This window comes from Podarcis bocagei (assembly GCF_964188305.1).
Source record: "Podarcis bocagei genome assembly, chromosome: 7".
NCBI lineage: Eukaryota > Metazoa > Chordata > Lepidosauria > Squamata > Lacertidae > Podarcis > Podarcis bocagei.
In genome coordinates, this window is record NC_138132.1 from 50,199,880 (window position 1) to 50,226,908 (window position 27,029).

Below are 27,029 nucleotides of genomic sequence, written 5' to 3' on the forward strand. Positions count from 1 at the left end.
CCACTCCTCCCAGAGCCTTTGACAGTAGAGGAAGAGGTAGCTGCTCTTATGGGGATGGGTGTTGTTCCCAAGGGTATAGCACTTTATCCCCGCCCTCGAAATAGCTGGTAGCCATTCACTTCCATGTAAGAAAATAAATAAAATAATCTTTTTAATATTTTAAAACATTTTAACATTTTTTGTTGATAATTTTGATATTTTGTTTTATATTTTTGTAAACCACTTAGAGGTTTTCGTACAAAGTATTATATATATTTTTGTTAAATAGACAAAGGAATGCACTGGTAACTACCATTGGTGTGGGCTCAAAACTGTCCAGAACCTTTGGCTCCACTTGACTATGTTCCCAAGATTGCAGCTAGTTCTCTCTGCCCAAGGAATGTTGTGGGTTCCACTGAGAACCAAGCAAGGCTCCATTTTCAGAGCCCTTTTGTTTAATGGTGATGAACTTACTTTTGTGAACTTACTTTTTATAAGCATGGATCCTCAGGTGCCTGGGTTGTGTATGCTGTTGGGCATGAGAAGTACCTCACCTGCTTTTCTTTCTGAAACATTTCTATGCATATGTGGCAGGGTGCCTGGAATTTGTAAGGAAGGGAAGATCAGTGGCATCCACTCTGGTTTCATACATACAACTGAATGTAGTGTGGAATATGCTGCTAGGCATGTATAGACAACCACTCACTATAGTAGACTAGAGCATTAACTGTAGCTACTGTGGTGCATGGGAGAAATTTCCATGACCCAAAGTGTCTGTATATCACCAGTCATAGGTATGTACAACCAGAAATGTGGGATTTCGCAGTGAATTTTGAATAAGAAAAGTTTCTGGTATCCTGTATTCAGTAAACAAAGCTAGCAATTTTCAAGCTGCCAAGCTTGCCTATTACTGTATTTGCTATTAGAATCCATTCATTATCAGTTATAAATTGTGAAATTGAAAATTATTATAAATAGGTAGAGTACATTAGATCAGTTTAGTGTGGGGCTTCCCTTGGGATTGGTCTGAAATAATAATAATAATAATAATAATAATAATAATAATAATAATAATAATAATTATAATTAATAATAAATTTATATATCACCCTATACCCTGAGGTCTCGGGGTGGTTCATAGAATAAAATCAAAATATAAAACCACAAAATGCATAATCAAAATAAAAACAACTCAGTACCCCCCCCCCACTTTTTAAGAGGGCATAGGATGATAATCAAATCAACCAAAGGCCTGGTTAAAAAGGAAAGTTTTTGCCTGGTGCCTAAAGGTGTATAATGAAGGCACCAGGCAAACTTCCCTGGGAAGAGCATTCCACAGATGGGGAGCCACTGCAGAGAAGCCCGTTCTTGTGTTGCCACCCTTTGGACCTCTCAGAGAGGATGTACACGAAGGGCCTAAAAAGGGTATCTCAGGGTCCAGGTAGGTTCATATGGAAAGAGGTGGTCCTTGAGGTATTGCGGTCCTGAGCCGTTTAAGGCTTTATAGGTCAAAACCAGCACTTTAAATTGGGCCTGGAAGCTAATTGGTAGCCAGTGCAGTCGAACCAGGATGGGTGTAATATGCACAAACTGTCTTGCTCTGGTGAGCAACTTGGCTGCTGAATTCTGCATTAGCTGAAGTTTCTGAACTGTCTTCAGAGGCAGCCCCTACATATAACACATTGCAGAAATCTATCCTTGAGGTTACCAGAGTACAGTGGTACCTTGGGTTACATACGCTTCAGGTTGCAGAATCCACTAACCCAGAAATAGTACCTCGGGTTAAGAACTTTGCTTCAGGATGAGAACAGAAATCGTGTGGCAGCAGCAGGAGGCCGCATTAACTAAAATGGTGCTTCAGGTTAAGAACAGTTTCAGGTTAAGAACGGACCTCTGGAATGATTTACTGCATGTAATGTGTTAAAAGAAAATGTGATGAAAATGATGTATAGAAGGTACATTACACCAGTAAAGTTAGCAAAAATGTATAAAGTAAGTAATAAATGTTGGAATGTAAGGAAAAAGAGGGAACATTTTATCACATGTGGTGGGAATGTAAAAAGGTGAAAGGCTTCTGGGAGATGATATATAATGAATTGAAAAAAATGTTGAAATATACATTTATAAAGAAACCAGAAGCATTTCTCTTGGGTATTGTTGGAAACGATATAAATAAAAAGGAAAGTAAGCTTTTTTTATATGCAGTAACAGCAGCGAGAATACTATTGGCCCAAAAATGGAAGCAAGAAGAATTGAAGAATGGAGGATGAAATTAATGGTTGAAGAATGGAGGATGAAACTTGCTTCAGTTTTCTTGTTAAACACATATCCCCCCCCCCCCGGCTTTCTGTGACCTTGGAATCAGAACTTGTTTTTAATTGTTAGAATTCCTGTTTTTTGTTTTTATATGCTTTAAGACTACTGCTTTACCAGTTTTATGCTGTATTTTTGTTTTAGTGATACTGTTTATTGTATTTATGTTGTGGACTGCTTAGAGATTTTTTTAAAAAGTAAGCAGTTTATAAATGCTTTTAAAAAATTTTCTATGGAAAAATTAAGCACTGGATTTTTTTACTGTCCCACATTGCTGCATAACTCACACTTGTAACTGAGAATGATCCTTATCTACATTTTTTTTAAGGGCCCTGCCCATCTCCAGTGACTTCATCAGCTGGAGCTGTAATTCCCAAGATTTCTCCCTCAGGGAACATTTGAGTGGCCTGAAAAAATGGTTTTGGAGTCAGAGCAGCACAAGTTTCCTTTTTGTATTACCCTAACTGTGGATTCTGGCCTCCTAATAAAGGAGTCATGTCGCCCTTCCTCTTTCATCTCTCTAGTCCAGCCACCCTTATTTCTACTCTTATGGGGCTTTTCCAGGGGAACCATTAAGTAAAAGATACTTGAAGCTGTAGTTTAATTGATCTTTATTTTGATGGGAGGGGAAGAATATATATTTCCCAGTGGTGCTCAAGTCACCTTGGATCACCTTTGTGGTCAGAGTAGCTGGTTCTGGCAATGAATCTGTGGGTTTGTTATGATTAGAAAAATAGGTATAGGTCTTGGGAGCCTTGAGCCTGTGGGCAAAGCTCAAAAGTAGCTGGAGAGCAAATAGGCTATTAGGATGTCTGTTGAATACAGTCCCAAACAAGACAAAAGCGTCTAAACACAGCCTAAGAAACTATATACTCCCTGATAAAATGCACCTCTGCTCTTCCTTGCTTTAGTGCTGTTGTGGTTTGACAATTATAGAGTGCCAGTAGGGGACTAGGCAGTCTGCATGCCCTGGAAGTGGCATGGGGTGCATCCAGGTGCACTGTTGGCACTTTGGGGTTCTGTACAGTGCCTGGAGAATCATCGCTATAATGCCTTCCAGTCTAATAACTTAGTAATGCATTAGAAAGCAGGGCAGCCTCTATTTCAGTGAAAGATTCTGACATGAGATGATGGAACTGCAAAAATCTTTTTGTTTTTTTCTCCCTGCTGGATTTGTGCAGGTTGACACCTCACACAATCTTGGATCACAAGAGGGAAGTATTGTGAGCTGCATGACTCCACAGGAACGTCACAGGGAAAAGGGGCCCTCCTTTAGGGGTCTGGATTAGGTGATTTACCTTTGTGTTGTTCACACATATTTTCCTGTAAGGTGGGTCCAGTGTAATGAAGTCATATGGCCCTGTTCCAGACTTTGTTGTGCTTTCTCTTCTTAAGTTTTTGTTGAGAGACATTTCATTTGCTCAGTAAAAGCAATTGCTACAAGAGAGGAAGCATGCTCCTCCCCCATGTTGGACAGAGGTATTCTGCCAAGTAGAGGTGAGGGCCCTGCTCTTGCATGCATGAACATTCTCTTCAGGAGGTATGGGGCACTTCCCCTTAAGAGTTTGTGCTCTGTTCAGTTTCTCTGAAATGAACATTGGGGGTTTTTTTAGGGGGTGGGGGCAATACATGGCTCTTCTGAATAGAGTGCTCTCATTGATATCTGTTGCCTTAGGTCTCTTGGAAGGGAACTAGCAGGGAACTGTAGGGTAGGAGATTGCTTGGATTGGGTGAGGGCTGTGGAGTGTTTGCCCAGTTCAGCTTGTGGTTGGAGAGGGCAGGGCTAGATGCTATGTGGTTGTCAGCTGCCATGCTTCCTAGATTGTCTCCTTTCTCTGGGCCTGTTTTAGAGATGGCTGACTCAGTGGCTGTTCCTGAATTTTGAAAAGCTTCTTTTTGTATCAGCTTCTTGTAGTCCTCCCCCCCTCCCCCCAAGTATATTTGAGAGTTGGGACAACTTTTTCCTTGCTTTACATAGAGATAAAAAAACTACATTCTACCCCCACAGAAGCAAGCCTTCCTCAGTTTTATGGGATATGTGGCTTAGTCTAGTGTTAGAGTCAGTCAGGAAGCATAGGTAGTGCTATGTGATAGCAACAGCAAGAAACCTGACTTGAGACGTGTCATGTTAGTTGAAACTATTTCTTTGGAGGGTGCAGTTTGAGGTGGGGGGAGCTTTCTAAGAAGGAGAAAGGGCCCCAGGCAGTTGAAAGTACAGTGGTACCTTGGGTTACCTACGCTTCAGGTTACATACACTTCAGGTTACAGACTCTGCTAACCCAGAAATAGTGCTTCAGGTTAATAATAATAATATTTTTTTATTTATACCCCGCCCTCCCCAGCCAAGGCTGGGCTCAGAGCGGCTTACAAGCAATAATAAAAACAAGATGAATGATTACAACTTAAAAACAAAAATAAAATACAACATTAAAATAATGGAACATTAAAATATTAAAATGTAGCCTCATCGCAGGAGGAGAAGGAAAAGAAAAAAGAAAGAGAGGGAGGGAGGGAATCAAATTGGCTCCAAGCCAAAGGCCAGGCGGAACAACTCTGTCTTACAGGCCCTGCGGAAAGAAATCAGATCCTGCAGGGCCCTGGTCTCATGAGGCAGAGCATTCCACCAGGCCGGAGCCAGAGTTGAAAAGGCCCTGGCTCTGGTTGGAGCCAATCTAACTTCCTTAGGGCCTGGGACCACTAGGGTGTTGTTATTAATGGACCTTGAGGCTCTCCGTAAGAGGTCAAGAACTTTGCTTCAGGATAAGAACAGAAATTGTGCTCCGGCGGTGCGGCAGCAGCAGGAGACCCCGTTAGCTAAAGTGGTGCTTCAGGTTAAGAACAGTTTCAGGTTAAGTACGAACCTCCGGAACGAATTAAGTACTTAACCTGAGGTACCACTGTACCATTTATCTGAAAGTCTGCAAAGTTTATCAATGTGACTTGGGGTTGAGCAACTCTTCTATCCCTTCCCGCCCTGGTGTTGCCTGTTTTTCGAGGGTGGGATACACAATAACTAATGAAGTGCCTTTAATCTAAGAGCCTCCAGAGAGGCAGCAGCTTCCTCTGGGAATTTTGAAGCATGTAACTTCTGCATCATTGGGCCTCAGGACAAACACTCTTCCTTTCTGCCTTTAGCCTCAATCAAAGAACTTTCTTTCCCAAAACAATGGGGAGGGGGTGTCAGTTCCCATCATTTCCAGTTATTATGACAAGGTGGCATGTGGGAGGGCTGCCTTGCTTTGCAGACTAGGGAGGACATCTGTGTGCCTGGGAACATCTCATTGGCTGTCTGTCCTAGGCTTGTGCAAGAACCAGATCTTTCTGGGCCTTCATTTGGCTGCAGCACTCTCTTAGCAAAAACGTCTCAGATGTGTGGTTTTGAATGTTGCTGTCTCCTGGAAGGCTGATGCTATGCCAAAAAAAGCTTGTTTGTGGCGGGGGGGGGGGGGAGAGAGCTTGGGCCTTGTCACAGGAGTTGGGTTGGTGTTTGTGCATGGTGAAGTGGCAGTAGGGATGGCAGGATTTTCATTTCATGCTGTTTTCCTTTTCTACCCAGCCACTGTTTGCTGCCTCTGATCTTTGATCTTGCAGTTAAATTATCCCCCCCCCCTTGCTTCCATTAGCTCAGGATTGTGGTGGTTCAGACTTGACTGCACATGAGAATTTCAGTTGTGTGAAAGTTGAATGGATGTGCCATAGAGAAAAGTTTTGAAGGGCTTGGAGAGCTAACCAGCAGTAGTTACCGAGACATAAACAAGGACTTAGTGTTGGGTGCATCCTTCTCTATTCTGAGAAGTGAATTGCAGATAAAAAGAATAGAATCATAAAGCTGAAGGAAGCCTTGTAGCCCATCCTGCTCCCTGCTTGTTGCAGGAAATGCAGGGATCTAGAGCAGGGCAGTCCAACTTTTCATACCAAGTGGGCTGTAATGGTACTTAAACCTTGAACCCATCCATGGGGAGTATGAGGCTCAAATTTGACAGGCCCCCCCCAGCCGTTCCCAAAGCCTGATAGGTGAGGTGCTGAGCTTTGGGAAGGAGGTGTGAGGCTCTGACAGAGTCCTAGAGTCCTCACACCTCCTCCCGGAAAGGCAGCAGTGTGCTAAGTAGGCTCTCCTGTTTTGTGGAGTCCATTTTGCTCCCTGGTATACTCCAGAGCTTAGAGTGAGGAAACAGGCCTGGAGATGGCTTGAATGTGAGTGGAAGAAAATGCAGTCAAATGCTGGTGAAAGCTCATCATCAAATCTACCTACTGGCAATGAGGCCATTGCATCCTCATTGTGCTGTTTGACAGCTTTTCTGGGTAGTATGGGGCCTGTTACAGTCTGGCCTGAAGGAGGCAGTAGAACTGATGGCAGCTTGCTGTGACCTGTTTCCAAAGCATTTTGAGGGGGGGCGGAAATCACTTGCATCCACTGGGATCTTGACTTAAAGCAGATGAATATCAAATGGTGTCTAGAGTCCACTCCTGTTGTGTTTGATGAGTTTCAGTTAGTAAGGCTTGAAGATGTGGACAAGGTGCATGCTTCAGTCAGGGCAACCAGTTGTGCTCTGGACCATTACTTCTCTTGGCTAAAAAAAAAAAAAGGAGCAGGGAGGGGACAGCTGGCTAGGCCAAAGAGGTGATTAATACCTCCCTGAAAGATGGGGTGGTCCCTACGTGTTTGAAGGAGGCAGTGGTGAAACCACTCCTTAAGAAATCCTCCCTGGACTTGGAAAATCTAAAATTACCAACCAGTTGCTAATCTCCCCTTCTTGAGCAAGGTTATTGCATCGGTGGTCGTGAACCAGATCTAGGGTGCTTTTGATAGAAACAGATCTAGGCGCTTTTGGTAGAAACATTTCAATCTGAGTTTAGGCCTGGTTTTGGCACAGAAACTGCTTTGGTCACCCTGTATGATGACCTCTGTTGAGGTAGAGACAGGGAAAATGTGTCCCTCTTAATTCTCCTCAACCTCTCAGTGGCATTTGATACCATTGACCATGATGGAGTGGCTGTCCAAGTTAGGGATGGGAGGCACTGCTTTGTGTGGTTCTGGTCCTACTTAGATGATCATTACCAGAAGGTGATGCTTGGGGAGTGCTCTTCAGACCTGTGTAACCTTCAATGCGGGGTTCCTCATGGTTCAATTTTATACCCTATGCTGTTTAACATCTACATGAAACCACTGAGTCGAGTTTTGGAGTACATTGTCAGCAATGTGCTGATGACATACAGCTCTGTTTCTCCTTTACATCTGCAGGTGTGGCAGTGGATGTGCTGAACCGTTGCTTTGCCTGGATAATGGACTGGATGAGAGCCAACAAAACTGAAGCTCAATCCAGTTAAGACTGAAACACTGCTAGTGGGTGGTTCCCTAGACTGGATGGCTGGGAGGGGGTTACACTCCCTCTGAAGTGGCAGGTACGTTGCTTGGGGGTACTTCTGGATCCTTTGCTGTTGCTTGAGGCTTAAGTGGCTTCAGTGACATGGAGTGTCTTCCATCAGCTTCAGTTGGTGGCCCAGCTGTGTTCCTATCTGGACAGGAGTAGCCTAACTACTGTTGGCTATGCTCTGGTAATCTCTAGGTTAGAATATTGCAACACATTATATGTAGCTCTGCTTCTGAATATGGTTTGGAAACTACAGCTGATGGGCCGGTTGCTGGTTCCATAAACTCGTCCTCAGTGCCCCCACCCTGTAAAAAGCATTATTGAGAAAAGCTGTCTGGACAACCTGCTAAGGCAGAAAATAACACAATAAAATTCAAAACGGTAACAAATAATTGCATATTTATTCAAAATCCAATTAAAACTATTAATTTTAATTCAACAAAATAGATGAACCTGATCCAGTGATATCATCTTTTTGAAGTTTGATAATCATTCCCTGTCATTCCCTTGCCTCTTAGTGCCACCCTAGATAAACAAAGCGCTCCCCAGGGGACTGCAGCCCCCACTTTCATAATCCACTGCTCTAAATGGTGGCCTATAAATATTTTTAAATTGTAAAAGTGCAAACAGTCTAGAGCGCCTTTTCTGTTGTGGCGCCCTTGCGTAGGAACCATATTCTGTTTGAGTTACAGCAACCCCCACATTGATAGTATTTCAGTGCCTCCTGACAACTCCTTTGCTTTCCCAAGCTTTTGCTGTCAATTAGCACCATTTCGTTCTTAATCTGTTTGCTTTGGATTTACTACTTTATGGTGGTTGTTATAAACATGTTGATTTTATTGTAATTTTACATTGTGCTGTCCAGTTGTATGCTTTGTAATTTTAAAAGGAAAAGTGTTATAAAATATTTTAAATAAATAAATAAATAATAACATATTTTGAAAAAAAATAATGCAACAGCACAGAACAAGAGCTCCAGTCGGTAATAAACTACTGGAGCTTACAAAAATTAAAAACTAGAAGTCAGCAATGCTTAAAAAGTTATTTGCCTAGTGCTGAAATGACAGCAAAGTAGGAGCCATGTAAGCCTCCCTTGGGACAGTTAATGAATCCTGAAAAGCACTCTTTCATTTGCTACCTGCTTTACTTCAGATGGAGGACACAACCAGAGAAGGCTCTTGGATGTACATTTTGGCACACGGGTGTATTGATATGAGAGAGGATGGTCTAGTAGCTACTTGAGTCCTGTACCATGTAGGTCTTGTGTCAGTATTTTTAATTGAGCCTGGAGGTGAACAGGAAGCCAATGAAGTGGGTGGGATAAGAACCCACCTCCTGGGTCTTGTTGACATTGTAGCAACAGCATTCTGAGTTAATTGAAGTTTCTATTTTGTCTTCAAGGCAGCCCTACAGAGAATGCATTACAGTAATCCAACCTGGATTCAATAATTTTGGCTATTGAGGAATGTGACAGGCTGTCTATTGAAAAGGGCAGATCAGTTTGTTAATATTTCCCCTTCAACTGACTGCCATTTAGTTTCTATGCCCAGTTCAAAGTGCTGGTTATGGGTGCTGATTTTCTCAGGGAATGTCTCCTTCCATGTGAGTTTCTGACTCTTAAGATGTCTAAGGAGGTCCAGCTCTGCTTTCCACTACAGTCATACCTTGGGTTACAGACGCTTCAGGTTGCGTTTTTTCAGGTTGCGGACCGCCAAAACCCAGAAGTACTGGAACAGGTTTCGTCAGTCGCGCATGTGCAGAAGCACCGAATCGCAACCCGTGCATGCACAGACGCGCTGCTGCGTGTTGCGGACGTGCGTCTCGCACAGATCACGTTCGCAACCCACTGTATATGAAGAAGTTAGGTAAACCTCTGCAATTAACAGGACCTTTTCTGTGGCAGCCCTGACATTCTGAAACTCTGTTGCAGGAGCAGTTTGTTTCAACCTCTTCCCTGCTTTCCTTGCAGAGCCAGTTGAAGGATATTGTTTTCCAGAGTCTTTTTAATTTCTGCTGCTGATGCTTGTTCTACTTTTGTTTTGATGCATTAGATCTTGCTGTTAGTTTTACTAGGATTGGTTTTGTTATTGATATGTTTGTGAGTTGCTAGTTATACTGTGTTAACCTGTTAACTGCCATGACTTTTTTATACACATCTTTCTATATAAGTAAAATTTGTTCAGAGCAAACTAAAAAAATCTGACTCCATTTTTTTTTTCAATTTAGCTTTTAAATAATTGCAGTTCAGGACCAAGCAAACTGTATCCTCCCGTCGCTGCCTTTAAAGCAAGGGAGAACAGAGCCCAGGCTTGTGGGATGTACCAGAGCCCCAAGAGCCATCAACTGGAGCCAAGTGCAAAAAACAAAGTTGAAATCAAAGTAGATGGTGCCTCTGTGCAGGTGCTGAGCATACAACCTTGTTTTGTCACCGGAAGTGAGCTAAGCTTACCATATTCTCACCTTCCAAGCCTCATCCATTTCTACAGTCTAATTTAGGGTGGTTTGGAGTCATTTGTTGCCACTCTTAAACAGGTGGGATTCTTAGCTGAGCTATTGCAAATCACCCAGAAAACTACCAGTAGATCCCAGTCGACATTATTTCCACTCATGCTCTAAATGGTGGAAGTGACTGTTTCTAGGAAAAACACAGGAGTCCAACACACTCTTACCTGGCAAAGGTGTGTTGTCTTCTGCTGTCCTGACAATAAGCAGCCTTGGGTTGAGGATTTAAAAAACAAAACCTAGAGAACTCAGTGAAAGGCTTTATCATCCGTGTTTCTGTGTGCTTACACTGGTAAGATTATACCAGGTAAGATGATAGAAATTTTGCTTTTTCTGAAAACTTTAGGGCACCCCATCCCTTAAATATCAAGTCTGAAGCAACACTGCTTTTGTGATCAGCACCAGGTTTCCCTTTGGACTGTGAGCTTCATGTTATATTGCCACCTGCAAAATGGAACCAGCTGTCTCTGGAAGCCTGAGGCAAGGGGTGGGACTTGCCTACAACCTATGGAGAGCCCAGTGAATCAGTAGATTTTGGTGTCTGTGGTCAAAAGGTGTACTTTTTTTTTTTTGAAAAAAACTAATCACTTGGGCAAATAGCAGTGATGCAATAAAAAAACCTTCAATTGGAATAGAATAGAAATACTCTTACTAGTGATTACAAGATTAGCAAGATTCTGACTGCTTTATTCATCACAGCTTAGCTTTGTCTATTCTTCATGACCACCTTTTCACCTTCTGATGGTGAAATGAATTTGTAGAACACTTTCCGGAGAAACTGCCATGTATGGAATTCTTGCCTAGTCCTGCCCCAGCAGAAGCTCTCCCAATCTTGCATTTCCTGTTTTTGCAGAGTAGCCTGGCTAATCTGTTGCAACCAAAATAGAAGGGTTGTAGCCGTTCTCAAACCCATTTTGGTGCTTGGTGTATAGAGGCTAGTCTGTTGAGGTATAGAATCATAGAATCATATGTCCCAGCCCCCTTTGTACGGGTACTTTTCCTCTTCTTGGTATCCTGTGCAATTGCCTTGTGCTTCTGTTTGCACAGATGTGAGCCCCTCCCCCTCCCTCCCTCCCTTTTGAGGAAGTTGGCAGGCTGCCTCCTTTCAATGACCCACCTAGAGCTGCTGTCCAGAGTAGATTTGTATATGCTAATGGCCTTGACTTGTCCTAGCTTGTTTGTAGTGATTTGTGACTGCATTTATATGCAAATACTAACAACTTGCTGCTGAGTTAATTGGTGCTTTTCTTTTTGCTTCCTACAGCTTTGGGAAAGGGTTGGTTTCTTTTTATTCCAACCCTCTCTGGCTCTATAAAGATATGTATCTACCACAGTGAGGCTGAGGGTAGATAGGGATAACCCCTGAACACATGAGAGGTGGTTTGCAGGAAGCTCCTCCTGTCACCCTCTTGCAACTATTGGGGTGTGTGTGTGTGTGTGTGTGTGTGTGTGTGTGTTTAACACACTGAGCTTTCAAGCATGGCTGGAGTTTATGGAGGGTTTAGTTTTTGAGAGAGAGAAAGAGTATATCTATATCTATCCCTCCATCTCTCTATCTGTATCTGTAGTGTGTTGCCCTGGATTTGGAGAGACAGCTAAATGGTTGCAGGTACTTGATGCCTTGGAAAGCATTGGCCTTTATGTTCTTCCTCATAAAAATGGTACATATTATTTAGGTGATTGAGTAGTCCCATCCCGTTCCCAATCTTTGCTTTGGGCTTTTTTAAAATATGCGTGTATATTCCCCCATCTTAATATACAGTTCTTCACCCAAAATCAGATTCACAAATAAAAGTGTAAAATATGCAACAACAAATAAAATATGTTAAAATCACAAAAACCTCATTACTTCAGAACAATCCCAAGGCAATACCTTCTACTAAATGGGTTCATCTAAAATATTAAAAAAACAAATTAACCAACATCATTAGGAGGTACCAAAATCTTCAGTAAACAGCAAAGCTGAACTCACCTCCAGAGCAGGGAATTCTACAAGAAGAGTGCCAAGGTTGAGCAGGCATTTACTCAGGTCACTACTCACTGCCACCCACCCCTTGTCCAATAGTTGGTCCTTGAGAAATGGTTGGGGAGGAGGCAGCTGTATAATTGTACTTTCCCTATCACCCCCAGTTATTAGATTGCTCCCCCTCAGATTTTCTTTGGACAGGAGCAGCTGCGATTCTGAAGCCAATCATGCTGTTTGTTGCTTGGACATGCTTCAGGATTCTTTCAGCATTAGTCTACTTTTGAAAAATCATTGGAAGGACCTGGAGCATGTGCTTGTGTGCAAAAGGTCTCATATTCCAACTCTGGCATCTCCACTTAGCAGCTCTCCACTGTGATACCCTTTTGCCACTTGCAGTAGACTGGGGTGGATGGACAAATGGCTTGCCTCTGTATAAGGCCGGCTAGTGTGCACCTTGAGCATACCTATCATTCTGAAAATGCAAACCTCAGTGGTAGAGGGCATACTTTTTGTTGTTCTTTCTACAGGATGTTTACAGAATATCCAGTTTGCAGAATGTCCAGTAATACCTTTCTTCCAAGTGGCAGAATAGGTTGTGCTACTGAGAGAGGTGCATCTTTGAGCTGCTTCCAAATGAAGATGACTTCTGGCAAAAGTAATTTTTAAAGGAAATGATATTAAGATTGCAAGTTTATGAGTACTGTATTTTATTCAGTTTTCTTGTGACTGATGTGTAGAAGGAATGGGCTGTTACTTGGGTCAGGATCCAGTTAGGAAGGGAAAACTCTTCCTCCTTTTTTGTTTCCTTTCTTCATGGAGGTTAGGAGTCCATTTGCTCTTGCTTGCATCGAAGGCCACAACTTGTATATTTCTGAAGTCCCCTCCAGGCATTCTTTGGCTGGGGAAAGCAATGGGGACACAATTTTCCAGATAGTCCAAAGTGTTCTGGCTCTTGCAGTTTGTACCTAGAGAGTGTTGAGTCTTCCTCCTATTCTGCCCTGCAGCAAAGTATTTTTTTACAGTTACTGAGTCAGTGAGATATTTTTTTTAAGCCTTTGTTTTTGCTCTTGAAAAGTAGGGCTGGGCTGTGGTTTCACTGTTGCAGGCAGGGAGCAGCAGAGACTGAGCTGGCAGCACTCTCCAATCTGTGCTGACATTCCCCCCACCTTTGTTTGAGAGGGAGAAAGCTACATGGCACACTTTGCCTGTTTGGAGAAGTTTGTGTTGAGAGTGTGAGGGAAAGGCATGTTTCACTGTCCAGCCTGCTGTGTCTGGCATCTCCAAAGTAGCTCCTATGTCCCAGGCCCTCCTTGCATATGTGGTTAGAAGTACAGGGAGGCAACTGGAGGACTCGGGGAGCAGCATTTATTTATTTGCTGCTCCATATCAAGAGTTTGTGGCTAGAGGGTTGCCAGTATCCTGATCATGACAAGGAAAGAGTGGCACCTATTCCTTCTTGTGGGTGCCTCTGTAATGCTGAGCCCTGCAGCTGGCAGGCACTCTGAAGGAATTTCTCTTCCCTCTCTCTGCTTGTGGTAGGGGCAGACCCTTGAAGGGCTTGGTTTTCCTTCAACATTGTATTTTTCAGGCTCCCACCCTCAAAGACAAAAGAGATCTGGAAGTACAGACCTGTCCTGCTGCATTCCTGAGCAACTTGGTTTTGATTAACTCAAGGTAGGGGGTGGTGGGGGTTTACCTTACAGACAATAGGGATCTAAGTGCCTGAGGAAGATGCTCTCCACCCCCATCAGAAGCCCAGAGTTTGGCTTTTCACCCTTTCCTTCGTTCCATTTTGGCAACCTAGGCATATTATATGTTCTTGCTGGGCTTTGTGCAGGTTAGACGCCCCCCTTTCTTTTCTCTGTGAAGAAGCACATTCTTGTGTTAATCCTGCTATAGGAAGAATGCCAGTGGCTCTAATATTGTGCCTCTGCTGTGGAGGGTTGAGTGGGTAATGGTCCCTTCATGGAAGGGTGGATGCAAGCTCCTCTGATGTGGACTCTTTTTCTGTATAGGTGCTCTTAAGTTGAATGTTGACTGGCTGTGGAGGGATTTGACAAAAATGTATTAAAACCAGTGGGAGGGGTGTATGTGGCTGATGTCAGCAGTGTAGCATGGTTTACCGGGACACAGGGCGGAGTTTGAACAGAGCCCACTGTGCCAGCCCAGCCCTTGCCACCAGAGTGACCCCCCCACTGGAGCCAAACTGCAGTGGTGTGGTGGGGGGAGCAGCTGGTCCCGGGTGCACTATTCTGGGGGCTCTGCACATTTGGCTTCTCACGCTGCCCTGCCAGCCATTCGCCACTTTGGGAGGCTGGAATCTGATCTGAATGATTTGCCGGGCTGATCACTCTGTGCAAGCCAAAAGTCTACATTTCTGCCAGCTTCTGCCTAACATGTTATGGGTGTTGATTGTGTGACCTTATCTATAGCAGACCTGGAACGGATCTCTCTGTGAAGTGCAAGAGATCTATTGGATTCTGAGGAAGTGCTGGGCATTTGTTTGGCTCTGTCTTTTCAGCTGCCACCGTTTGCTTTCTGTCTCATTTCCTAGACAGCTGGAATTCCAGTTTCCTGGAATCAGCTCTTACCTGCTGAAATTTGTCAGACACCTGCCCTTGGGTTTTTAAGTACTATGCCAGGGATATTGTCAAGTTTGCTGGAGTTACCTTTTCAGCCTACTTTTTGGCAGGCCTTTGTTTGCCATGTGCTGGGCTTTTACATCAGAGAGAGACAGAGACAGAGAGAGAAGACAACTGACTTTGGCAATAGTGGAACAATCTATGGTACCTTGTCCTATTGAGCTGTTTTGATAAAGAGGTTCTGCTCCACTGTTGGAGAAACAAAGTTAAAGGGTCTTGTTGATTTTTCATCTATTATTCTCTGGCCATTACATTTTTCAGTTGGGGTTTCCATGGTACGGTTTGTTGATTTCTCACCCTTTGGGCATAAGACCACTCCCCTTCCCTTGGGGGGGGAGTTGTGGGAAGGCATCCGGGAAATCACTGTGACCCGGCAGGGGGCGGAGTGATTCCGCCCATGTCATCAGGACTCCTAGCCATGTCACACCCCCTCCCTGGTTGACCAATCAGGTTAGTTAGGGGGTGTGGCTACTTCTGTTTAAATCGCAGCGCAGCTGGAGGATGGCCTCTTTTCACCTCCTTCGTTGGATCACCCAGCCCACCAGTCCTTTTTTTATGCGTTGCTTGACTTTGGCCTTGCTATGGACTAATGTCGGTCACCTTATTGTTGGGGCCAGGTAGGAATTTTCCCACTTGGCAAATTGGCACCAGCCATTTGGTTTTAACCTACTTTGTAGCAATCATCACAACTTTGTAACGTTAGGCGGTTAGGCATTGGGTAAGCCTGGTTCATGGGAGGAGAGGTTGTTGCCTCCGCCAGCCCTTCCTCATTAAGGGTATCCTGTTAAAGGGATCCGGGGGTGTGGATCCTGTCCGAAGCCTGGGCATGGGCTAGGCCATGCCACAACCCCATCGGGGACCCCAGGCATGCTCTTAACTGATGTATATCATAGGGCTCCCCCTACTGGTAGTTGACCCTTAAGAGACTTCCTTCAGGTGTGCAAGAGTCAGGATATAGTCAGTTTCACCCAGTCCCTAAGCCAAACTGCTCGCATCTGTAACCAATAAAGTTGTGGCCTTATTTATCCCATTATCTCAAAATATTTGTATCTGTGTGCTTATCATCCAAGGGGAACTTTGGGGCCCGGGGCCTCGCCACACATGGTACTGCTGCATGCTTGGTTTTGAGCCCTTTGCAGATCCATCTAATGGAGTGGGGGCTCCTTGCTTAGAGGGAGGTTGAAGGGGAGAAAAGCCCAGTGGCGCCTGGTCCCTGCTGGGATGAGGAGAGTAGCAGCTGTCGACCTTGGGTGAAAAGTTCAAATCTGCATTTAAAAGGCAGAAGGCCATTAAGGGCTGTGACGTCTGGGGTCAAGTTGAAATGGTTCTTGCGATTTAAGTAATTGAACCTTTCATTCAGGTTTTAAGCAGCTGGATTGCCCTCCAAAATGCTGTAGAGGGAAGTGAAGCTTGTGGCCTTGTGCAGTGCCAGCTTAGCTGCCTGAAAGTGCCTGGGGAAGCCTTCTGGGTGGTGATAGTCCCTTGTGGGAATGACTCTTTGGCTCCTCTCAGAAACTGTGAGCCAGTTGTAGTCAGGTCTTCCCAGTGCCCAGGCCTCTTCTTTAATCACTAGGCCAAGCTCTCCACGCTTCCCCAGCCTGATGAATGAATGCAACTGTTTGAGCTCCATGGTAACCCTGTGCAAGATCACAGCCTTCCCCTCTGAAGGAGGTGGAGGGAGATTCATGTGTTCAGGACTCTCGTCTCCATGGTGAGGAGGAAGAGGGTGGGGGAAGGCCCAGTTTCTGAGACCTTTGCATCACGCAGTGAGCACTGGCTCTAGGGAAATTGTTGGCTTATGGGCCTGTACTGGTCTAGAGTCTTTGAGCTTCTCTGCCTTGTGTGGTCAGTCAGTAGTAATAAGTCCAATATTTTTCTCTCTTCCCTCCCCCACCCCCCCAGCAGAAACACAGAGCCTCCAGGCTCCAAGTCTTTTACATGACAGGACTGATCAGAGATCGAGACATCCCCTCCTCTGCTCTGGTTCGTCCAGTGTGCACAAGATGGCAGTCCCTCCCCCAGTGACCTTTGGTGCTTGCTTGCAGACAAATCAGCATCAGATCTTGTGTTTGTATGGTGATACTGAATGAGAGTTGGCAAATGCAAAGGATTTTTCTTAGCACTTTATTTTATTATCCATTGAAATAATTTTAAACCAACTCTTTCAAAAATATAGTGCTGATATACAAAAAGCATACAAACAATACAAATGCACCAAATCCATTTGTGAAAATAGCAGAAACTGATTTGGGAAAAACTATGTCTGGTCCATAGTCTATACTGTGTCATTGACCCCTGTGCTTTACAAGAGGAATTGGGTTCAGTTGGGGGCAAACAGCCTTTGGCAGTACACTCTCTCTCTCTCTCTCTCTCTCTCTCTCTCTCTATGAAAAACATTTTATTGATTTTCCAAATATAACAAAATTTAGAAAAACCACACAAAAAATCATAACCAAATTAAAACATATTTTTTTGATCAACTTCCCTACACTCCCCCTCTTGATTCCATTATAATATACTTGTTCATGCATGTCCATAAAACCTTATATACTTAACAATCCAGTTTTAAAATCATCTTCATCCTATTACAAGTGACTTTTAAAAGTTATACTAATGTCAGAATCTATACACAAAGCTTAAAAAATATGCATTGAACAGTTGCCCTTTTTTTAATTTGTCCTGCGTAGTTCAGTACGGTAATTTATTTTGCCAATCTTCTTTATCTTCTTTGGCCAAGTCTTCTTCCTTCCATAGGGGCTAGCTGATCTTGGCCTGGCATCCAATCTCGCATATCGGAACAAAGTCTTTCACTCAAACAATCCATCAAGTCCTATACATCTCAATATCATAACTTCAGTTTTTTTAACAATCATTTTCCGATTTTCCTCAGATCTACCTTTGGCAGTACTTTTGACAGGCTTTGTCACTGGCACTTTGTCCCTACCATCTGTGATCTAGTTCCTTTTGGGAAAAGGGTGCTTGAGAGCCATTACTGCTCTTGGGCTCCCTTTTACTTGCTCTGGGATTACACTGGGAATGCTGCTTGGAAAGAATGAAAGCTGTTTCCTTTGAATGTGTCTAGGTTGCCACATTGTTCCCAGGTTCATTCTATAGAGGAAGGCTGTCTGAGTGGTGGTCTGGTTCCTGCACAAACTTGCACAGATGAATGGTGCAATTCCAGCCTGTTTTCAGCAGGAATTTACTGGGGAGGTCCCAGACAGCATCAATTCCAGCAGCTGGGCTTACATTTGGTGCCAAATTTCAAAGGTGCTGAATACAAGTTCTGCTTTCCCAGGAGCAACTGGGAGCATATTTTATGGTTCCTTACGGTTCCTTTGCAGCTGCTTCTTTAACTCTCCCACACTTGATGATATATATTATCATTATATATTATTTATTAAATTTGGTAGTCACTTTTTGTCCCTGCAACTCAAAGCAATTTACAATATTTTAAGCAAACACACACACGAGAGAGAGAGAGAGAGAGAGAGAGAGAGAGAGAGAGAGAGAGAGAGAGATTAACTTCCTATCCTAATCTTCTAGTCTCCAGATATTAAGGGGTGGTCCTTGCTGTCCCCTGGACATTACTTCTCCCCAAGGGGGCAACTTCTTTGGTGTTGTCTAATGATGAAGATGATGATAATTAATAATAATGATTTATTTATACACCACCCATCTGACTGAGTTGCCCCGGCCACTCTGGGCGTCTTCCAAAAAAGTAAAAATATTAGGCATAGTAAAGCATCAAACATTAAAAACTTCCCTATACAGCGCTGCCTTCTTCTAAAAGTCATATAGTTGGTTATTTCCTTTACATCTGTTGGGAGGGCATTCCACAAGGCTGGCATGACTACTGAGAAGGCCTTCTGTCTGGTTCACTGTAACCTCACTTCTCACAATGAGGAAACTGCCAGAAGGCCCTTGGAGCTGGATCTCAGTGTCCTGGCTGAACAATGGAGGTGGAGATGCTCCTTCAGGTATACTGGGCTGAAGCCGTTTAGGGCTTTAAAAATCAGCACCAACACTTTTAATTATGCTCAGAAACGTACTGGGACCGGTGTTATATGGCCTTGCCTGCCACTCCCAGTCACCAGTCTAGCTGCTGCATTCTGGATTAGCTGTAGTTTCTGAGTCACCTTCAAAGGAAGGCCCGCGTAGAGTGCATTGCAGTAGTCCAAGCAGGAGATAACCAGAGCATGTACCACCTTGGTGAGATAATGCGCAGGCAGGTAGGGTCTCAGCTGCCATACCAGCCCAGTAACTGATTTAACCTCAACTCCCCTGGCAGGTGAGCCCAGGTCGGCTCTCAGTCAATCAACAAGGCTCTGCTGATCACAGATGGAAAAATGACAGCTTCCTCAGGAGCAAGGGGTGAGGCAGCTGTGGAACAAGGCCAGTTGATGTCAAGTATGTGATAGGTGGGTGTGGCTTGGAGAAAACATCTTTTTGGGTCAAATTAGAACCTCATTCCAGTTCTCATTATGCCTACAAGTTTGTGGTTCGCCAGCACTGGATCAAAAATTCTGGTCCTTTTTCCCTTATGGGTTGGCAGTCTTTTAAGTCAAGAAGATGCCTTGTAGTTTCACACAGTCTTCCTTGATGCAGTTCTGCTGGAAGCACTTGGCATTCGCCACCTTCTCCATGGTTTCTAGCATTATCCTGAGCTTACTGCCATACAGCTGCATTCAAACTGTATAGCATTTATACCTAAAGCCACCACTTGGACATTTTGATGTGACACTTATTTCCAGTAGGCTTCAAGGGCTCTTCAATTTCATTGTAAGGAAGGGTTTATCACTTCTTTGACATGGTAGAGGACTCCAAAATTGAGGGGTTGTGCTTGAGTAAATAAATCCATTTCCAAAAGCAAAGTTCAATGGAAAAAAAGGTAAATAAATAGCAAAGGCTCCCCACAACTGCTCCTCTTCTTCCTAGCCTGCCCTGTGGTGAGAGGAGTTATATTAAATGTCCTCAAGACCTCAGATTAGCCTCCTTGCAGCCAGGAGTTTATTTGCAGCTTTGGGTGTGTTGTGTGGAATAGTGGGTAAAGAGTACATCTCTTTGGCAAAAGCGGCATTACAGTAGCTGGAGGAGCTATGTAATTTTCAGCTGCTACTCTATGCCTGGTGTTTTGGGCTGGCCCAGAGTGAACTTATGCACCTATGACACTAAGCTGTTCTCTTCTTTAATTGTTTAAGGTTAGTAATATCAATATCAGACCATTTGATTACTATGTATTAGTATGTATTTTATTAAGGAGTGTTGTTATTGCTTGTTTACATGGAAATACTTACACTGTGTGCTGGCTCAATGAGATGCAAAAGGGAGCTGTAAAAGAACTTTGGGCTTGGAGTAAGAAGAGAGAATTTGCAGTTTTCTTTTCTCTCTCAACATCTTGACCTTGTAGTCCCTTTCAGCTCTATGATTCTATGATTATTATTCTATGACATGAATACCTCTTAAGTCATTTTCATGCAGAAGCTGGAACTCAGCGCTTTGTTGGATGTCATAGTGGTGAAGGAGTTGGAACTTCCCTCATGAACTAGAGGTTGGGAATTTGATTCTGCGCAGTGAAATAGTTGCAAGATTGGATGTTGACAACTCGCAAGACAGGATCCACTCTACATTTCCGTTAGCTGCTTTAGAACAGTAAAACTGGAGGACTTAATATGCTGTCTTCAGGGAATTGCTGTAGCTCAGTGGCGATAATCTTTTTACATGTGGAAGGTCCCATGTTCAATCCCTGACAGCCCCAGGTAGGGTAGGAGAGAGCCATTGCCAGTCAGTGCTGAGCTAGATGCACCAATGGTTTGACATAAGGCAACTTCCTATGTTCTGTGTTCTGTGTTCAAGACCAGATCATTTGCCCATCTTGCCCTGTACTGTCTGCCTTGAATTTCCAAGGTGTTGGACAGAAAATAGTCTTTAATATCTCTTGTCACCTGTTTCTAAGATAGGGATTGAATCCAGGGCTGTCTGCATGCAAAGATGATGTTCTACCACTGAGTGGTGGTCCCTCCTTGGGATGAGCTCCTGAGACAGTACAACATGACAGGTGAGTTTGAAGGGGTGGTGGTTGCTGCCTGGGGCAAGAGGGGTGAGGCCTGTGTAGCGCAACAAACATGGGAAGGGATTTGAACAGGAGTTGGTGAGCTCTTAATCATATTGCTGGTAGTTTGTTGTCTTTGCAACAAATATACCTGCTATTAGAGGCTTAGTCTGGAGCTCCAATTGGGCAGCTGAGGCAAAGCATTGGGTTCCTGCCTGCTTTTTCTTCAAACAATATCTTCTGGCTTCCAGATTTCTGATAAATTGATAAGAGGAATTGCGGGAGTCAATAGAGTTGTAGACACTTTGCCAATATAACCGTAGTGCTATTGATCTGCCAGTAAATTAAAGTCTTACTTAGAGGCTGCCGATATTTCTAATCTCCTGCCTCGCCAATTACAACCTTCCAGCTACCTGAGAGAGACAGAGCAGGCAGGCAGGCCCAGCTGTTGGGTCCTGTTTAGTCTGGGGAGCTGCCAGGATACAAGAAAATTCATTGGAGTATGAGAGGCTGTGGCTGTCTTACCATTCTACACTCCCCCTTTCCCATGTCCTCAAAAGGTCAAGGAGTGAGGTGACAAAAGGTCTTTTAAGTACACAACAATTTTGTTTATTTTTGCCAGTAGTTGGAATGCTGTGTTTGGTGAATCCTTGGTAATTTGTGTAAAAGGTGTTTATGGGAACAAGCACTACTGTAGTTTTGGTGGCAGATAGCAATGCTATGACTCACCAGAAAGAGGATTCTGTGGCCACAGATGTTCAAGAGCCATTGCTGGTCAAGGAGTAGGTAGCATTAGTCACCACTTTGGGTAGTCAGTCGCCTTTTCTTCCTGTTTGCTTCACACACAGGGGAAATCCCAAACTTGCTCTTCTGGGTGTATATAATTTGAGGGGGAAATCGCTACCATTCATTTTCCTGACAAAATGTTTCTATTCCTAGATAATATAGAATGTGTTAAGCATCAGAATTCTTTAGAGATCTTAAATATAGCCAGTCTCCATTCTTTTGCTGGGCAGCAGCATGTATGGGGTTTAGCAGAGTGTTATGATGTGCAGAGGCAAAAGGCCGTGTTGGGAGCACAGGGGGGCTGCCCCCTTTCTGTAGTTCTAGCCTACCCTCCCCCCTCTCCCACCCTGTTTCTGCTTGTTTGAAGCTGGACAAGCAGCTGAGTTGCTTTCAGAGGTCCAAGAAAGAACAATGGGATCGTGGAGCTCCCTGCTGGGGGTCCTGTTTTGAGTGATGATGGTCTGAGCAGATTGTTCACCTGATAAGCTCCTTTCAAGTCTCTTTATGTTTGAAAGTCCACAGTCGGCTTTGGGAAGAAATCTCCAGATAAATGCTGTGTTCTTTCTAATACCCCAGAGCAAAAATCAATTGGAGGGATAATTCCTCCCCTTGTCCTACACAGACTTTCATGTGTATATATCTCCAGCAGCACCTTCACATATGGAAAAGACTTCTCATATTGCCCTTGGATAAAAGCTTCTGCACTGATTGTGCAATGTGTGCCCTCTGGAGGATAGGTGTATTTTCCCAGGCAGAGTTTGGCTCCTGTGTTTTCCTGTTGAATTTGGGTACAACAGTGTTTCCCAACCTTTTTTGGGCAAAGGCACACTTGTTTGATGAAAAAAATCTCTAGGCACACCACCATTACAGCCCCGTGATGTCAGCGTGCAGTGTCACGCCGGGAGGGACGCACGAAAGTGTAAGTTTCAATTTTTTTCCCTCCCCCTTGCCGGGGAACCTCCAAGCTTTTTGGGGGGGGAGGAGGCAGCAAAGCGAGGCAGGAAGGAGAGCGCGGCTTGGCTGGGTGAGCTTTGGCAGGGGCAGGGAATGAGAGCCGCGAGGCGGGCGCTGCGGACGGAGGCGCTGCCCGCCGAGCTCGCAGGCAGCCAGGCAGGCAGACGGCGAGAGCCCCACACTGGGCGGCCTCTCCTCGCCGCCGCCGCCCCGCCTCTCGCCGCCCGACTCGCCCGCCTCCCTCCAGGCAACATCTCGCGGCACACCAGGCAACATCTCGCGGCACACTAGTGTGCCGCGGAACAGTGGTTGGGAAACACTGGGGTACAAGCAGGGAGAGGAAGCTGAGAGCTACCCAACTGAGCCAGCTATAGGTTGTTTTAGCAGCAGATAGAACTAAATGATAAATCCCCTCAACCTCACATTGAAAGGAGGTGATAAAAATAAAAAACCTGCTCCTTTTCCCTTATGGAGTACCCAAGAGCTCATATAGAGTCCTTTTGTAGGTTCTGTATCAGTAGGAGAAAATGACAAGAGACAAACCAGAGAATATTGAGAAGCAAAGCAGCTAGTAAGCCTGATCTTTATTAACTTCAGCAACAGGGTGCTCCCCCACACGCAGGAGAGAGGAGGAGGACCCCCGAGCCATGCGCGCAAGCCCTTATATAGACATTTTAAATTGCCCGCCCTGGAGTCGCAAGACCACCCCCAGAAACATACATTACAGAAGGGGTGCAATCCAAGACCACCCCCCAGATACATCAAACCTACATCACAGAAAAGGCTGTCTACAACAGAAATCTGAGTGTGTTGTTTTTACCCTGTCTGCCAGGTTACCTGTTAATGGTCACTTGACTGGGGAACCTGGCCATTCTTTTGTAATGAAAATACTTAATTCCTGAGCCAGGTCACAGGCTCACCCTATTCACACCTTAAATGTGCCCTTAAGGCAGGATTTGTGAGGTCACAGACAATGGGGAGGTTTCTGCATTTCCTTCCACCTTCTAGAGCATGGATAGGCAAACTAAGGTCCAGGGGCCAGATCCGACCCAATTAATTGCCTTCTAAATCCGGCCCATGGGCAGTCTGGGAATCAGCGTGTTTTTACATGAGTAGAATGTGTGCTTTTTTTAAAAAAATGCATCTCTGAGTTATTTGTGGGGCATAGGAATTCGTTCTTATTTTTTCTTTCCAAAATATAGTCCGGCCCCCCACAAGGTCTGAGGGACAGTAGACTGGTCCCCTGCTGAAAAAGTTTGCTGACCCCTGTTGTAGAGAAATATTTGAGGTGACTGAAAGAGTCACAATGGCTTTAGGATTTTTACTGTGGGTTTTAGACATGTGGTTTATATATTTATATATGTGTTTGCTTGGTACATTTATGAACGTTATATATATATATATATATGACCTAAAAATTCTTATAACAGGAAAGATACTAATATCTGCAACTTGGAAGAGTAAGTCTTGGTGACTGTCCGAAGAGTGGGTGGCCTGCATTATACATTGGCTGTTTCTGTCCTTTATGTGAGTTGCTTTGAACACCTCTGTTTGTGGGAAAATTTGAAAATTCAGATATTCACCCATACTACATGCACAATAGAAAGGTGATGTGAGCATTGGATTGTGTGAAATCAGAGTATGTTAATCCCATTGTTCTGAACAATGACCCAGTACCCATTTTGGAGTTCAGACCACCTTTCTCACTCTTAACTAATTCAGTGATCTCCAGGTTAAGTGGAACTGCTTACTTCTGATCAACTATATTAAGCTAAACAGACACAGCGTGGCAAGATGCCTTTTTTCTGTAAGTAAATCACAATTATATGCACCAGAGCAAAGATGTTCAGACAGTGTCCTAACAGCTACCATTTCCCCCAAGGCATGCTGGATAAAGATCCCTCTAGTTGAGGAAGCATTTTGGACATTGGTGGTTCACAACACTGGTGAAAATTCCAGCAGCATCACCACCCTTGTCACTTCTGCAGAATCCAATCACTTTTACATTTAACCCCGATAGCTCAGTTAAAGGATTGGAATCCAGGTGAAAGGGGTGTATGTATCCATTATTTCAATTAGCAGAACATGATTTGTGTTATGTGATTCATGTATAAATTTATTTTATTCATACCAATTGTGTGTCAGCCTAGAGGTGCTCAGCTTGGAGCATTTCACTGTAGCCAGTCTGTAAATGCTTACTTTTCTGGAGAGTTGGTGTTACAACTGGTGGGGTGTGTGTTTATGTCTGTTTCTTATTTTTATTTAGGAGCATAACTAGATAAACATTTTTTTCCCCCAGCAAGGAGGATCTTTTTGCAGGAATTGGATGAAGTTGATAAACTACTCTCAGCCCTAGCCAAAGCCCATTACCCATGATACAAGGAACAAGTTGGAGAGCTCCAGGCAGCACTAAGCGTTTGTAGTTCTTATCTGTCCCTTAAATGGCTTTGCAGTATTTATCTAGTCTGCAGTGTCTGAGCAAACAGAATTCTGTGGGTGAAGGGGAGCTTTAGAACCTTTTGTTCCCAGGTTCTTCACAGTTAGGGTGTTCTTTCTCCCTACTGCACAGTATATTTGAGCCTAAACTCATCCTCTTACCACTTGCCACTGTATTCTCAGTTGCTGTGTTGGAACCATTTTGCTGACTCATTGGTTTGGACTGAGATTTGTCCCGCTTTCATTACTCACCATGGCATCTGTGTTCAAACCCTGTGAAAGTTCTCCTGTCTTCTCTGCAGCCTCCTGAGTCACTTCATTTTTCTGTAGCTTCCACTGTTCTTCAGATATCTTTGCCTGCTCAGTTAGCAGTGTTAAAAATGGGGGGAAATGGAGTTGGGACAGCATTTGGAGGAGCAGCCGTAACTGTTTCTGGCTGAGTATGCTGACTTTGAAATTAGCCTTGATTTGTGATTGAGCTCAACCTGAATATATTGCTACGACTCAGTGCAGGACAGGATGGCTGCCTTGACAGCAGGGAGGGGAAAGTGAGTGCACAAGCAAGCAGTCTTCCCTTCCGTTGGCATAACCTGTGAAATATTGCCTCTTGTGGCTGTATCTTGCACTCTTGCTGAGCATGATGCCCAGTAGTGTATTAAACACTAGTTGAGTCCAGGAGGGCAGCTGATCACCCACGAGAGATAAGCCAAGTTCTCTGATGGCGGATCAATAAAGGTTAGTGACATCATATCTCAAAGTGAGAGAACCTGCTTTCCACAGAGCCGTTTATCAGATGACAGCCTGAAACACTGTTAACATTTTCCTTGCCAGGGACCTGCTTCCCACTAGAACTGGCCTCTATGATTACTCTGGGCCTTGTCGCTTTACACCTTTGCCTCAACTATCCTCATGTCTGTCCTCTTGTGGGTCTGTCATGTGAGGAAAGTATGCATGTTGTGCTTACCTGCTGTGTTCCTGCATAGACTGAGGTGTCCATTGGGCTTTGCTAAGGATTTGTTTCAATAGGTTTGGAAAAGAGCATTTTAGCAAAAAGCAGACAGAATTTCTATTGAGGCATTCTCATCATTCCACTGGCAGCACAGTGAAAGAGACTGAGAGCAGGCTGAGTAGGTCACAGTGACCAAAGTTCCCTCGAGTCAGCCATTCAGATTGGAAGTGCCCACATCGCCAGATATCTTCATGTTGATTGGCTTGTGAGCTGGACACGGGATTTTGCAGGACAAGACAGGCCTCTATCATAGGAGGGGTTAACTCACAGGAAGGGAGTAACAGCTGGACTTCTGCTCCCTCCCTCCTTCTCCCAAGGCCATTTTCAGAGGGCAGTGCCAGTTCAGGGGGAGGTGGGATGATGTCTGTGATCCCAGTCCCAGCTAATGGGCTGGTGTCCAAATGGAAAGTGTATTTTCAGGGTAGAAGTGCTGAGCCGTTAGTGAGGCCTGGATTACTGGGTGATTGTGCTGTCAATACTGCCGTATTGAGTCTGAGCAAGCCTTCACAACACAAGGAAACACTTAGCTCACTGCTCCTGCTTATTGAGAAGCCAATAGCAATTTACTGGCTGACACTTGACATCAGATCCATTCCCTGAGGTACAGTTCCTGCAAAACTATCGTCGTGTCCTCTCTCAACTTACCATTCCTGTTGCCCTCTTACCTGACATGTTGGGGGAGGGGGTGCAGGTGTTTGCCTTTTGTGTGTGTGTGCCTCTGCTAGACTTCATGGCTTCTGTGGGGCAGCCACTCATTCCCATAGCATGCAGCGCACATGCTTCCACAGTTCAATAAGGGCTGCTTCCTGGGATAAGGTGAAACTTTTGTGTGTGTATGAAAAGACTTTTGCTCTGTATATTTTGGCAGTGAGGACAGGTGAAGGGCTCCTAATGTGCTACAGAAGGAGCAATACTAGCCTGAGTTTCTAAGCTGCTTGTGCCCAGGACTGGCTTCTTGGAGGTTCTCCTCCTTTTCTTCTGCTCCCAGTTTTGCCTGTACTTAATGTTCATAGAAATAAAT

At 44.3% G+C, this 27,029-nt stretch overlaps 1 protein-coding gene across 20 annotated transcripts in view; it reads left to right on the top strand.

Moving 5' to 3' along the window:
* ZFHX3 (zinc finger homeobox 3) overlaps positions 1–27,029 on the top strand; it is a 263,343-nt gene that overhangs the window by 93,063 nt on the left and 143,251 nt on the right. For 16 of the 20 annotated variants that reach the window (XM_081202548.1, XM_081202547.1, XM_081202531.1 and 13 more), the window contains one exon: positions 7,535–7,695. The exons of the other annotated variants lie outside the window; for them this stretch is intronic. The gene's annotated coding sequence lies outside the window, so the exon portion shown is untranslated. The remainder of the gene's footprint in view (positions 1–7,534; positions 7,696–27,029) is intronic. 20 annotated transcript variants of the gene reach the window in all.